Source organism: Urocampus carinirostris, chromosome 4, assembly GCF_059441175.1.
Source record: "Urocampus carinirostris isolate Australia breed hairy pipefish chromosome 4, RoL_Ucar_1.0, whole genome shotgun sequence".
Lineage (NCBI taxonomy): Eukaryota > Metazoa > Chordata > Actinopteri > Syngnathiformes > Syngnathidae > Urocampus > Urocampus carinirostris.
The window spans coordinates 41,071,827-41,084,918 of record NC_142352.1 but is presented as its reverse complement, the minus strand read 5'-3'; the positions used below and the strand labels follow the sequence as shown (position 1 = coordinate 41,084,918).

The following is a 13,092-nucleotide window of genomic DNA, read 5'->3' as shown; positions in this document are numbered from 1 at the left end:
CTAATCTAATCCAAACATATATAAATCCCAATTTGACTCCATTTGTATGTGTTCATATGTGGCTTATAGGCTCTTAAAGTGCTGAACCGATTTTCGTGAAAATGATTATAATTGTACTTTGGGCTTCTGGGAGTGTTTTAGTTAGGCTTTGTGTCATGGCACCCCATCAAAAAATACCAACAAAAACGATAAACATCCGCTTTCGTGTACAAGGAGCTCTGGAGCTACATGCGGCCATGCAGGTCTTTGGCACCACTTAGTTGCTCCCGGGCACTTTTTCAACAAACCACGGCCCCAAGTAATTCTCAGCAATTCCAAGCCCGGCAATGCTGAGCCATTTTGCTTGTAATAAACAACGTCCCTTTCTTTCATTGAACTGCTTCTTCTTACAGTATGTGACAACTATGCCCACTAGGGAGCAGTATAAAACATTAAACGGACAAAGTAAGAAAAGTTGACATTCGTTGCTATCATTTGCTTTTTTATTTTTATTTTTTTATTCCATTATGTTAAGATTCATAATGTACGAGGTAAAAAAAAAAAGACAATGGAGATATGTTTTGTCTAATGCCAGTGACGAAATGCTCCATTAATGGACGGCCGGGTACCAATAACATGTAGCTCATAAATCTCTGCCAATCTCAGCCTCTATTTAAAAAAAGGACATCGTGTATTATTTAGCTCCTTCTAATGGTTTAAAAAACGCTATCATTTAAAAAAAAATCAATATTGATTTAAATAATAAGGAAAAATACATGAATTACAAAAATGAATTTTTAAAAACAATTGTAAGTCAGGAAATGATTTGTTATTTTACATTACATGAGGCTTAGCTGGAGGGAGCTGACATATTTGTCCCCCATTCTGCTCCCGGGGGTACCCCCTCAAAACCAAAAACTTTGTGAAAGGTTGGGCAAAAAAAATATTTTTAAAAAATGGCGCGGTTTGGTAAAATTTAGTCTCAGTAGTTTGGACTCATCCTTGTGCTTTTTAGCACTCGTTTTTTTGTTGCTCTTCACAATACGGCAAATTCTGGGAGTCAAATATTACCCAGTGTCCATTTAAGGTATCAGTACTACGGAAGGTTTCTAATACCAGTGTCTAAAAACTTGTAACGCCATTAAAAAAAATCAAAAACCTGGAATTAAATGAATTGAATATTAAAATTAAATACATTTTAAGGAAAAATATGGTTGGATTTAAAGAGTACTCAAAGTATCGATATGGTTACCTTACTTTCATACTCTCAGTAAAAAACAAATAGTGATAAATAGTAGTGGCACAGGGCAGCACGGCGTCGCAGTGGTTAGCGCGTGTGCGGCACAGTTCTAAGGTCTTGGGAACCTCCTGTGTGGGTTCAAATCCAGCTACCGGACTTACTGTGCGGAGTTTGTATGTTCTCCCCGTGCTTGCGTGGGTTTCCTCCGGGCACTCCGGTTTCCTCCCACATTCCAAAGACATGCATTTCAGGTGGATTGGCCGGTCTAAATTGTCCCTAGGTGTGAATGAGCGAGCGAGTTGTCTGTCCCTGTGTGCCCTGCGATTGGCTGGCAACCAGTTCAGAGTGTCTCCTGCCCACTGGCCGATGACTGCTGGGATGGGCTCCAGCACCCCCGCGACCCTACTGAGGATAAGCGGTGCAGCTAATGAGATGAGATGAGATGAGATGAGTAGTGGCACAGCAGCTGGGTGGTTAGCCCGCACGCAGCTCCATGGTGCAGAGGTTCAGGGTTCAAGTCCAGCTACCACAGCCTCCCCATGTGGAGTTTGCATTTTCTCCCCGTGCCTGCATGGGTTTCCTCTGGGCACTCCGGTTTCCTCCCACTTTCCAAAAACATGCATGTCAGGTTAATTGGCCGGTCCAAACTGTCCATAACGAGCGAGTGAGTTGTATTTTCTCTGTGTACCCTGTGACTGGCTGGCAATCAATCAGGGTGTCCCATGCCTACTGCCCGGAGATAGCTGGGATAGGCTCCAGCACCCCCGGAACCCTACTGTGGATAAGCGCTGCAGATAATGAATGGGGTTTGGGGTTTTTAAGGGTTATTGTTCTATCTTCGTTATTCATTATCCATTATCCGTTATCGGTCAGTTCATAATACGCTACAAAGCCTAAGAGCCGGGACACTTACTCTCAGCCAAAAGGCCAAGCTAAGGTCCTAGCCCTAAAGCCCTGCTGCGATCATTGCGAATGCACCGTTCCCGGAGGTACTGCAATACCGGGCCGATGCGTGGAGTGGACAGAGCAAGCTCCTATTCCATCTCCGGATTGCAAAAATCAAAGATCATGGCTACTACACAGAGCAACTTTAAGGTGACTAAAAAAATAGTAGACAATCTTAGGGGGGGGGGGTTTAAGGGTTATTGATCTATCTTCGTTATTCATTATCCATTAACCGTTATCGGTCAGTTCATAATACGCTACAAAGCCTAGGAGCCGGGACACTTACTCTCAGCCAAAAGGCCAAGCTAAGGTCCTAGCCCTAAAGCCTTGCTGCTATCATTGCGAATGCACCGTTCCCGGAGGTACTGCAATACCAGGCCGATGCGTGGAGTGGACAGAGCAAGCTCATATTCCATCTCCGAAATGCAAAAATCAAAGATAGTGACTTCATAGAAAGTACACAAAAGGCCAAGCTAAGCCAGAAATTTCCAAAAAGATGGATGAAAAATAGTACGAATGTGAAAGATTAAAACTGTGATTAGCAAATCTATTTGCAATTAATAGCATGTTTCTATCATTTTCCATTATGGTGTTAACACGGGCATTCCTACAGAAAAAAAGTCTGAAAAAAAGTAAAGTTTGGTTCTTTATTGTTCAGTCTTCCTGTTTTCCTTAGGTCAAAACGACTCGCCATTGTGTTGTAAATTTAAAAAATCCCCTCAATTATATTTTTTAACTTTAAATCGAATGACTTTTCCTCCGTTGGTCACAATAGTAGAACCAATGAAATGCTTTTGGCTTTTAATTCCATGTAAGAAAAAAATGTGTTCTTTAAAAATTAAAGCAACAGAAGGATTTATCTGATGTATACATACGAGAAGTGAGTGGGTTAAAAAATACTTCTTGTAATATCTGTCTACTCATACTTTTTCATATTTAATTGTTGGATCCTAGTTTTCTTCTTTGAGCCGTCTCAATGTGCAGACTGACTGAACCTTTTGACCCTACTTGCCAAAGGCACAGCATGATAAGTGTTTGTTTATTTTTTCTTCCAAGGTTCAGACGGGCAGAAATGATTGTAGTGCCAAAAATGCGCCTAGCAAAAATTGGTTTCACAAGTGTGAGTTGTGCTCAAGAAAAATTGCTGTGCTGATCTAAATCGCTGCAGCTGCCCGATGGGCAAAATTGGATTTTATTTGAGACGTTTCATGACAAATTATAAAGGCTATTTTCTATCTGTGTGCTCCAGTGAGTGGATTGCTCTTAGATTGGAATAAAAAGAAAAAAAATAAATCAAGAGACAGACTTGACTGTGGGAAACTAAACAGTCTTGTGCAAGCGTATCCAAATCCAGAAGTGGTACTGTATGGAAGTTGATATTATGGTATTGGCACTTCACTTTGCTATAGCGAGAGAATCCCATTGCCGACATTTGTAAGGTTTAATTTTTCTCAAGTCTTTTTTTCTTCTTCAACAAAATCGCTTGTAATTATGCGACCAAAGAAGGGAAACCTCCAACTATGCTCCAACCACAGAACCATTATTATCATCAGCCATGAGAATAAAGTGATGCTAAAAGTCCTAATAAATATACTGAATTTGAAAGTTATTTTATTACTTACGAACAGTGTTGCGCATGTTTCTTTAAAAAAGTAAATAGTTATAGTTACCCACTACTTCTTTCAAAAAGTAACTGGGTTACTCTATGGCAAAAGTCGTCACGATTGCCTTGGCGCCCAATTGACCCCGCCTGTGTGGCACCAGCTGCGGCTCGTTGACAGATTGGTTTCCCTGCTATTGAAACCCAGCCCTCTCACTCTCCTTTTGTCAGTCCGTCAACAAACTCCTGCCAAGCAAGACGTGGGTTTTGACTTGGTCCTGCTCCTGTTGGTATTTCCTGTCCGGTATTGTTCCTGTTTATTTTGTCCTGTTTGGTTTCGGTTTCCAGTTTTGTTTCCGGCTATTTTTGTCCTGTTTATTATTTTCTCCAGTTTTTGTTCCTGTCTAGTTTCTCCCGTTAACTTTCAATATCCTGATTTATTTTCTATCCTGTCTGTCCTGTCCGGTATCAACCCCATCTGTCCGATATCAACTCGGGCAATTGGAATCGATCTCGTCGGTCTCTGGCTTCCTGTCTCTCCACGCCTGACCGCTGCCCAACGTGCATGACTCCCCATTTTCCGTAAAATAAAAGGTTTGTGTGAAGTCACGCGTTCGGGTCCTGATCCTGTACTGGTTTCTAACAAAAGTAACTAGTTACCAGGGAAAATAACTATTTCTGTTACTCCAAAAAGAAGTCTTCTTATGTCAAAGAATTTAAAATTTTCTGAGCGATAATTGAATCAGTTTAATAGAGAAGAACAGACAGGTAGTTGTGGTATAGAACCTTGTAATATTGATTGCATATCACCACCAACAGATTTATCCTACACTTGAAGTGCAAGAAATATAAACGGTCAAAAATATAATCAAATATCAAATCAGCAGTGAACAATATAAAGTGAGTTGAATAAATTAAATGGAAAAAGATAGAAACATTACAATAACAAAAAGAAAGAAGAGCGTTAAAACAAGAAATAAAACTTTACGTTTTTATACAAACACATTAACACTAAAAATCACAGGGGGAAAAAAAAAAAATATTGATGAATCCACAAAGAAAAGGATAAAATACAAAGCAATTTGAACGTTTTTTATGCTCAGCAAATTTAGAGAACAACACAGAATAGCTCCCAAAAATGTATATTGACTAAAAAAGAGAAAAAAGGCGTCTTGGATGATATAAGCTGTTGATTGGTGGGGAGCTGGCATCCTTTGTTCACTTCCAAGAGCCGGCTCATAGAGACGTTTCGTTCTGGAACGACACTAGTTGGTTGTTGCGGCAATGACGACAGCATTAGTAAAGGCTGTATTCGTAATTGCTATCAAACTATATGGTAGTCGCTATCTAAATGGTGACATGTTCTGAAAAGACATGACGTAAACAACTGGGAGGAGAGCGGAAAACCGACAGTTTTGCAGGGGCACGCCAACACCGCTTTTGACCGTCAGTCACAGTACCGCCGGAAAAAGTAATTAGTTAGAATACCCCGTTACTGAAAGAATAATTCTGTTGAGTACCGTTTTTATTTGTGACGGCGTTATTCCCAACACTGCTTACGACGCACTAACAAAATTATCATAGTGATTAGGAGTGGGCAGACCAAGCCAAATATCGATATTATCGGTACCTGGATTAGATTGCTGCTATTGAGCGATACCTCACTGAAGGGAGGCTTCAATTATTCAATGTTCATGACATTTTCAAGCACTATTCCAATTGATATACTACGACGTATTTACTTCAATGGGATCGATACTAAAAAGATCTCCCAGCATTGCCCACTCATAATAGTAATAATTGTAAGCAGAACAATGTATCAATCCCAAGATCATAATATCGATCCGATCCAAGTTCTATCTCAGTATTGACAACATCAATATTTGGATGCTCTGTGTAGTTTTTGCATAGCCGTTGCTTGCTTTGGATGACCATCGCCATTTTGCTGACGGGACCGCTCTGCAGTTCTTCAGAATGCCACCTCACCTGCTGGCTCAGGAGGTCCGTCTGAGACACCAGAGACCCCAATCACTGACGGCAGGGAAGCAAGAAAACCATTACGATTTACTTTTGCTAACTAGGTGTCATGAACCAGAACGGACACTCGGATCCAATTGCGTCAGTTTCAGAGTTTTTATTGACAAGGATCGTTGGAACAGGCTTGGGACGTCGGCTCTTGCTGGTCGAAAGCCTCTTCGGGCGGAACGGCAGCTCCGTGATGAAAAGCGTAAGGTGCAACGTAGCGGGTAAGTCGGTGGCCGGGGCGGGAGAGTAGATCGTAAAACTTGTAACAGAAATCGGTCAGGCATCAATCAGGCAAGAGAAATCGTGGGTACCTTGTATGTTGGAGTCACACTCAGAGATACGAGGAGTACACTCGAACGTCCATCTCTGGACGCTGACAGCTTAAGTGGGGAACACTATCCAATCAGGAAGCGCACTCCAGCGCGCCAGATGATTACCCCAGGTGACTCCAATTAGGTAATCACGACAGAACCCCCCCCTCAAGGGACGGCTCCAGAAGTCCCCCAGGAAAAAAAAATAATCCAAGACACGTCACAGGGAAACACAGGTAATCCAAGGGAACAAAAAGTCATAGGCAAGTCACAAGTAATCCCCCCCAAAAAAATACGTCACCGATAATCCAAAATAGTGCGTCCAGTAGTCGTCCGACGAGCCACAGAAGGTCCACAAACACCATACCGGCGATCCCCAGGAACGGATAAACAATCCGTCGATTAGAACAGAAAAAAAAAAAAGAAATTCCACAGGTAAACGGAGATCTATGTAACAGCACAGTACCTCTCAGAATTCCTCCGAATGGACGGACACCCCATCGTCAGCCTCCGGAGGGGCGGCAGCGGGTGGGTCCGCAGGTGGAAGAGTAGCAGCGCCGGACCCACGAGGACGACCACGGCGCTGGTTGGTCTGGATGTAATCGATGGAACTCCGCCACGAGAGATCGGTCCAGGATCTGCCCGCTGGGGACCCATGATCTCTCCTCCGGACCGTATCCCTCCCAGTCGACCAAGTACTGGAACCCCCGACCCCTGTGTCGGGAGCGGAGCAGGCGGCGCACCGTGTAGATAGGCTCCCCGTCCAGAAGGCGCGGAGCCGGGGGAGGAGGTGGTATGGGTGCCAACGGGCTCTGGCTGACAGGCTTGATTCCGGAGACATGAAACGTGGGGTGCACTCTCATAGACCTTGGTAGGCGGAGACGGACTGCTGAGGAGTTGATAATCCTTTCAATAGGAAACGGGCCTAGATATCGAGGAGCCAGTTTCCTCGACTCAACCCTCAGTGGTAGATCAGCGGAAGAAAGCCAAACACTCTGGCCCACATGGTAATTCGGAGCAGGACTCCTCCGTCGATTAGCCCCGACTGAATGAGCCTTGCCTGCCCGAAGGAGTGTGGCCCGGGCACGAGCCCAGGTTCGCCGACAGCGGTGTGCGTTTGCTGTAGCTGATGGGCAGGAGACTTCCACTTCCTGGCTAGGGAACATAGGAGGCTGGTAGCCATATACGCACTGGAAAGGGGGCATACCCGTGGAGGAGCGAACCAGAGAATTGTGGGCATACTCCACCCATGCCAATTGCAGAGCCCAAGACAACGGTTCACGAGAGACCATACAGCGAAGTGCTGTTTCCAGATCCTGGTTAACTCGCTCTGATTGACCGTTGGATTGAGGGTGGAACCCCGATGAGAGGCTAACTGAGGCACCCAGCAGACGACAGAACTCCTTCCAAAAAACGGACGAGAATTGGGGACCCCGGTCAGAGACAACGTCCTGAGAGAACCATGGAGGCGGAATACATGTTGCTGAACTACCAACGCGGTTTCCTTGGCGGAGGGGAGCTTGGGTAGTGCCACGAAATGGACCATCTTACTGAACCGGTCCACGATAGTAAGTACGGTCGTCATCCCCTCAGATACTGGCAATCCCGTCACAAAGTCCAAGGCGATATGAGACCACGGCCGGCGGGGAACCGGTAGGGGATGTAACAGACTGGCCGGACGTTGGTGAGAGGCTTTGTTCTGGGCATACACTTGACAGGCTGAGACATATTCCCGTACATCATTGGCCATGGAAGGCCACCAAAAACGTCGGGACAAGAAACTGTGGGTCCGAGCCGACCCTGGATGGCAAGACAGGCGAGAATCGTGCCCCCATTGGAGGACCTCGGACCCTCTTCCAGTCAAATGATTTATTACATAAGCCACCTTCGTCTTTTCGTTCACAAAGCTGCATGGCTGTAGGTCAAATATTAGTCGGCAATTTATGAGGAAGAGGCGGATCTGGGCGAGTGAGAGCACTGAGCTTGAATAGAAGGGAAGCCAATCTGTCAACGAGCCGCAGCTGGCGCCATACGGGTGGGGCCAATTGGGCGCCATGGCAACCGTGACACTCTCCACATATAGGTTTTGGGTAAATATGAGGGTAATATGTAGCTAACCTTTTTAGTTCCAGGAAGTTCTTCCCATTACAATTTAGGATTGAGAAAGGCTACCTCAATTTTGCACGGCCCATGAAAAAAATAACAATTTTTTATACATTATCTTTGTACTAATACATATTTCACAGTTGAAGTAATCTTATGTTGAAAAATAAAGTAGAAAGTACTGTCACGATCTGGCACACCACCTTCCTTCAGAGGGCGCTTACCGAGTGTGGGACTGGACACATTCGTGCCTGATCTCCCCACACCTGTTTCTAATCATCCCAGGACTTTATATTGACTGCTTGGACAGCACACTGGGTCAGATCTTTACCATTGTTATTCTGGTCGCCTGGTCCATTTCATTTTTGCTGTCTTACACTTTCATCAGGTTTGGTTTTGTTTGGACATTTTGTTGTTTTGTGATTGGTTGTTGCTCTGTATCTCATTTTGCTATTTAATTACCATCCCTCTTTTTGAGCAGACTTGTCTCTGTTCTAGCTTCCCTGCTTTTAGGTCCTCCTCCATTACGTGACAAGTACAGATTTTATTTTCAAATCAAGTGAGTAAAAATCAAGTCATCAGAAAACTACTCCGGTATAAGCAGCCGAGCTAAAAGATTTGTGAGATGCAAGCACTCCAATGGTTGATTTTTTGCTTCACTTGCAGGTGCAAATTAAAGATATGACTAATAAAATTGATCATAATGAAGGTATTTAATGCCAATCCCAGCAGAGGTTTACGGCCAAAGTAAAATGTCATGGAATACTGCTAACGCCGGATTGATTTGTTTTCAAGACACCCCGCCAATAAATCCCTGACATTCCAATGATTACGGATGATTATATTCCAAATCAAAAGACAAGACTGAATGTGTGTGGGCTGACCTTGCCGATCTAGCTGATGTGGTCCACGGCAGCTGCAGGCTGCTTGTCTGCTACCTTGGCCATGTGGCGGATTTGCACGGAAAACTCAGTCACTCTTGGCCCGCTGGCTCATCCACTTTCTTCATGACCTCCATCATTTCGCAGCTTCGAGTGCAGCAGCCTAAGCACAGCCACGTGGGCCTCGGGGCATTGCAGGGCTTCTGCAAAGCCCATCTTGAGATTTTCAGCGGCTAATTGGCTATAGAGATCGAGCACCCTGCACATGCTTTTTGTGTTCTTGCAGTTTAGTCAAACAGAAACAAAGTGATGTGTTTTCGCAGCAGCTGCATCGTGGAAAGTCACTACTTTCCTGCTTCAGGTTCATTTAAGGCAGCGCTTCCCCATTCTACTGGAGTGTTTGTCTGCATGTCTGATTTCACATTTTGTTTTTTTTTTTTGGAGCTCAGTGTATCTGATCAGTGACCATTCATCATTATTTTCATTTCTCCTTTTTTGTGCATGTGTGTGTGTGTGTGTGTGTGTGTGCATTTTTGCTGTTTAGTATAACTCTTGATAAGGCTTTGGCCATTACCATGTATTTTTGAATCATAGCTTATTCAAGTAGTCAGAAAACCTGCAGAGGTGGATAGTAGATGTAGCACCTGATTCCATCTACATCAACTCAGCACTCTGAACAAATAGGAGCAAATAATTTGAGGTGGTGGGGACAGGCAAGCTCGTCGTCTTCCCCTGGTTTGCAAGATCCTTTTTCTTTATGCCTATATTCCAAAACTAACGAGAAGGGTACTAGCAGAGGCAGATTGTTACCCACAAACATCAGTATCTATCTTCTGAGAAATAATAATAATAATAATAATAATAATAATCTCACGAATCATGGTAGGTGCTAGTGTGGGGGAAGTTTAACATGCACAAATCCCAGGGGCCCAAGAAGGCAGCATCCCCTCCCATTACCAGACCCAACCAACTCCCTGGGGCCCCAGTAGCACCCGGGCACACCAATGCCACCCCGTCAGCAGCTCCCACTGGAGAGCCAGCCTGGTGCCCGGTGAAAACCCGGCGGGGACAACTAGCTATTCCCAGCCCAGCAGCGCGGGACGCAACTGGAAATCCCTGACACTCGCCCACCCCTGGACCTCCCTGAAGGGTATTTTACAATGAAAACACAGAAATAACGGGATTACCTTGGTATTTTTGGAAAGTCAACACTTTTTTCCTGTTTTGTGAGAAATTCTTAATAACAAGAAAGGTATTTTATTGAACTTTTTTTAAAAATAAACAATTAAACTAAAAACAAATTAGGTGTCAATGAAAATCAACCAACCAGCAGAATTGCTCTACTTCAAAAAAATAAATCTATTGGTACATATATGATTTATTGAAAAGAGAAGTTTGTAGACAACTTTTAAAAACAAACGCCAAAAGTTTGACTTTGATTAACATTCTGTTTAGCCTGATGCTGACATTATAAAAAATGCCATTGGCTGGCATCAGAATAGCATTTGTTTTACAGATATTTTAACAACACAATCAGTAGAAGAACATATGTAGACAGACAACACGTGAAGTCAAAAGCATGTATTCTTTGTCCTCAGCAAAGACCCTTAAACAATACCATGGCTTATTGGGTTAAGGCGATGTCACTTAATGGCTGGATTTTGGTACTCTACTGCCTCCATGTGGCTAGGGTGCATACGCCATAGAGAGCATGATACCCTTTTATTTACATTACAATGTTACGAAAGTGTGTGGATATTAATATTGTATTCAGTGTGTGATGGTATTTTTTGTAAGTGGGACACACAACAACAAAAATTATTTGGTAAACAAGAACAGATTATTGGCAGTTCAATTTGTATGATGGGGGGATGATGTAAGCATCATTTATCTGAAAGCACTATTTATCATTTGTAGAATAACAAAACAGCCTGGCTCAAACTCTAATGGTTGTTGGTCAAGGCAGAGTACATCTACAAACATTACTTTTATTGTTTTATTAAAAAATCTTTTATCGAGAGAGCCTGTTTGCTTTATTGCCAGGCATAGAGCAACTGTGTGATTTTTTTTAAATTTATGACACACTTGACAGTAAGTCATAATTACACCACCGATAAATCAAATCATTTGGAGTGAATGAGGTGAATCAAACAAGATGTAGGGAGAAGAGGAAGCCATCTCCAAGGTTCGAACACCTTTTTCATGGCCAAATTTTAAGACTTTTCAAGCCAATTTTCCAATTTCTCCCATACCATTAAAAAACCCTGTTTGAATCATGAATTTTACAGAGCCACACATATATTTACTATTTACATATGCAATTTTTAATTTTGTGAATGCATTTAGAAAGACATATGTTGATTACATCGCGAATATATTTGTTTTGGAGACAAATCTCTCTCCCATAAAAGTTTTGGGGAAAATGACACTTATATTTTGCTCACATATTCAGTTGCATGAAGTACTAACCATAATATTTACCAGTAGAAAACACTGCCTCAACTTTTTGAATAGCCCACAATAAATGTCCTCGATTGATACTTAGTCCTTGCGCGAATACACATTTCATAGTGCCCTGTTAGCATTTACTTGTCATCTTGGGCGCTAGCCATGAGGGGGGATGTCGCATAATGGGAGAATGTCATAGAAACTAATGCCAGCTGCCGTTAATCACGAGGAAAGAAGAAATACAAAGGAAAAGCGAAGCCACCAGAGAGCAGTGTCTGCATCATTTTTAAGTCAAGTCATGTTTATTTTTATAACCCTTTATCACAAGGAGTCTCAAAGGGCTGCACAAACCACAGGTTATTGCAAACTACAGACTATTAGTATACACTATCCCCTGATCTAAAACCTACATGCAGACTACTTTTAAAATATGGCAACAATTTCAAGCAATTACTTCACCCGAAATTATATCAATTTTGAATCCTAATAAACACCGTTGAAATTCAAGCATTTTTAAGAATTCCAAGCACCTGTACGAACCTTAATATCTAGGTCAGTGTTTTTCAACCAGTGTACTGGGGGCACACTAGTGTTCAGTGAGATCTTGTCTAGTCTGCCACTGGAAATTGTCAAATCGTATTTCTGGGGAAAAAAAAGCATGCCATCTCTCAATAGCATAGCTTTCGTCCAGTTATCATTCAAGGAACTATAACATTCATAACAGTAGTTTGCAGCAGCTCACTTTTTTATATACTGATTATGTGCTCATGAGGTAGTACAGTATTTTCAATAATTTATTTTGTTTGAAAAGCTGTTTAAGATTGCATTGCAAAAGCATGATATATTTTAAAAAATAATGTATCAAAAAATATGGCACATAATTTTTCTCATTTTATTTATTATATATAATTTAAAAAAGTAATAAAATACCAGTAGTTAGAACGTAGTGAAAAAATGTTCCAGTGGCAGATACTTTTGCTCAATTCAAGTGTGTCCATGCAATCTTTCTGTAAACAGACCAAAAATATAGAAAAACTTGTAAAGCAGGTTAAAAAAAAAGGAAAATCCAAAATGACAGCAAAAATAAACCGAAAGGAATTACCCACATTACTTCCTGAGCCTCAGTGACCTCAAACTGTGAGAATAACTGTATACTGGTATTTCAGACAATATAAGCTTTTAAAGCACACACATGAAACTAGTGCTGGTACCCTTTAAAAAAATAATAATAATAAATGACAAAGGACGGTGTGCTTCGACATTTCAATTAAAAAAGAAAAAAAAAAAGTTTGCCTTAGCTCCAAATAGGTTGGAAAACAATCTAGGTCAGTGTTTTTTAACCAGTGTGCCGGGGCACACTAGTGTGCCACTGGAATTTGCCCAATTTTATCTTTCAAAAAAGTCAGGCCATTATTCAGTATTTTTGCTATCTTCAGACGAGGAACTGTAATAGTCATCCATATCTGTAGGTGGCAGTAGATTTTTATATAATTTTTATATAGTAATCATCATCTGCTCATGAGGTAGCACAGTACATTTAATACCTTAATTTGTTTAACA

The 13,092-nt window shown here is 42.1% G+C and overlaps 3 pseudogenes; all 3 read right to left on the bottom strand.

Annotated features, from left to right (window-relative positions):
• The window catches only part of LOC148367587 (tyrosine-protein kinase Fes/Fps-like), a 44,970-nt pseudogene extending 35,670 nt beyond the window's left edge, over positions 1 to 9,300 (bottom strand).
• Positions 2,187 to 2,337, bottom strand: LOC148367589 (U2 spliceosomal RNA; annotated as a pseudogene).
• Positions 2,505 to 2,650, bottom strand: LOC148367588 (U2 spliceosomal RNA; annotated as a pseudogene).
• Positions 9,301 to 13,092: the final 3,792 nt, after the last annotated feature.